This window comes from Pogona vitticeps, chromosome 5 (genome assembly GCF_051106095.1).
Source record: "Pogona vitticeps strain Pit_001003342236 chromosome 5, PviZW2.1, whole genome shotgun sequence".
In the NCBI taxonomy this organism is placed as follows: domain Eukaryota; kingdom Metazoa; phylum Chordata; class Lepidosauria; order Squamata; family Agamidae; genus Pogona; species Pogona vitticeps.
The window spans coordinates 190,482,731-190,485,145 of NC_135787.1; the positions used below are offsets into that span (position 1 = coordinate 190,482,731).

A 2,415-nucleotide genomic window follows, 5' to 3' on the forward strand; every position below is an offset into this window, starting at 1 on the left:
TTTAAATTTATATTTTCATTATCTAAAGAGATATGTTTTTCATAAAATGTGTTAATGTTTTTAAATATTACAAATAAAATATAGTTTTTAGAAGAAAATTGTTGTAAATTACACATGGACACTTAAAGGCTGGAGAGAAGAAGCCATAAAATCACTATAAATTGTATTGCACAGTAAGAAATAAATGAAAAAAGTGCACATAGAAATAGGAATATAGAAAGGAGAACTTAGGAAGTGTAAAATGGAAGCATAAGAATTTTTGTGAAGAGGAAAAAGTTAATAGAAATACTGTACATCTGAAGATGGGTATGAAAGACAGGATCCAGTTTGACTTTATCATTTTTCTTTTTTTGCAAGAGTCACAGAAGTCTGAACTGGGAAAGAATGACTTTATACGGAAAATATAAATACTGTAGTTATTGTTCTGATATTAAACATACAAAACAGACACACAATGCCACTCCTTTCACAACAGTGTTAAGAATGTATAAACTGGGTTGGAAACAGATAATTAAAATGTTGTTAGAGCTAACGTGCATATACTTATTAACAAAATAATTCATTGTGTATTTGTGTGAACTAAAGAAATATTAGTAAGTGAACGGTGGTCTCCCATATGATATATTTCTAAAGTGTCCCCATCTCGGAATCTAGTGTCTTTGAGATTTTCAGAATTGGTGGGTCATGAGGGTTAGAAACTTAATTTTCATTTTGAAACAGCTTTTTCAGGAAAATGACTTGAGCCCTCGGCACCATATTCTGCTCTCTCTTTCCCACACCAAACATCCTTTATTATTACTCCCAGTTGATTAAGGACAGACATAATGCCTGCTTACCATTATGATGGGAAGGGAAAAATAAGGCCTTTCAAGAGGGTCATCATGGGGACATGAGACTATGCCACGTGCTGTCACATTGCTGGACACGGGAATGGTGCCTTTTTTCTTACAACTTGATTTTTGCACAACCAATGTCTGTAATGGGGGTAAAAGCATCCCAGACTGCAAGCTATTGCCATGATCCAGGGGAGGGGAGGGAAGACAATAACAGATCCCCACCTTGCACATTATTTTCTGGTTTTCTCTAGCTCACCATAAGAATATGGAGAATATTCGCCAAAGAACTGGGAAATCCCTCCCGAGCGGAGATAACTTCTCAAATGTGCAGCAAGAAAGAAGCAATGCACACCAGCTGATTTTTTAGAAAACAGTTTGATGATGATTCCAACAAGTCCTAGAAATGATGAGAACAGCCCAGCCACTTTTGGGTTGCAGGATTTAGCGACAGTTTCTATTAATTTTCCTACTGAATCCAAAAGACGTTTGAAGAGTTTAACCTGCTTATATCCTGCTCAATGTTTATTTAAAATGATAATAAGGGAAGCAAAACTGGGCAAACCTCCTTCTCTTCCCACAGAATTTGTATTGCACTTGGTAGTATTCTTCGTTAATTTCCCACTTTTCTAGCGATCCCATAAAAACTCACAGAACACTAATTAATCGGCGAGAAACAATACGAAAGTCGTTAACCTTTGAAGGTGTCTCAGGGTTTGGATTTTCTTTTATATATTATCCCAGTGCATATAATATTTGGGCTAAAAACAATCCACCTGCCCATAAATGATACGGAAATATTTTATATATGGACAGGATTGTTATAAATATATACAGTGCAAAAATAGTTAACTACAGTAAACTGTATTTCTGACACTACGTATTTTATGTAGGTATGAAAGTATGTAGTTAACCTTTGAAGGTGTCTCAGGGTTTGGATTTTCTTTTATATATTATACCTGGGGCACATAATATTTGGGCTAAAAACAATCCACCTGCCCATAAATTATATGGAAATATTTTATCTGGGCTAAAAATAATCCACCTGTCCATGTAGTTCAATAACTTGCACTATTGCAATGTTTGCCTTTTTGCACCCTGATCAGAACTTTAAAAGGGTGGGTGGGTTTCGCTTGCCGGCCAGGCGCCTGTTCCCGGGGACCCCCTTCGCCTTTAGAGGGCTTTCGCCAGCCCTCCTCCCCGGGCGTGTTTTTCTGCCTTTCCCCGAGGATTCATCCTGGCTCCGCCGCGATCCCCTTCTTCCCTCCCTTATCCTACGAAAGCGGGGCGGCGCGAGCCGCGAATGCCCAAAAGCCGCCGGTCCCAAAAGACATGTGCTCCAGGTGAGGCTCGAACTCACAACCTCGGCATTGCTCTGCTGCGTACTGCTGTATAAGTACCGCGCGCTAACCGATTGCGCCACTGGAGCCCTGACATCAACTCCTCCCGAACGGTTTATCAAGGCTGGGCCCTGCGGAAGAGAAGCCGTCGGCCGCGGCCTGCCCGTGGTTCTCCCTCCCCTTTTCGCGGCTCCTCGCGCTTTCGGGCGCCGAACTCTTCGGGCGAAAACCCCACACTCCTC

General features: G+C 40.6%; 1 non-coding gene across 1 annotated transcript; it reads right to left on the reverse strand.

The window, feature by feature from the left end:
- Nucleotides 1–2,168: 2,168 nt before the first annotated feature.
- On the reverse strand, nt 2,169–2,262 carry TRNAI-UAU (transfer RNA isoleucine (anticodon UAU)). Its single transcript has 2 exons — nt 2,225–2,262; nt 2,169–2,204 (listed from the first exon to the last, which is right to left on the reverse strand). It is a non-coding gene; the product is annotated as a tRNA-Ile (tRNA).
- Nucleotides 2,263–2,415: the final 153 nt, after the last annotated feature.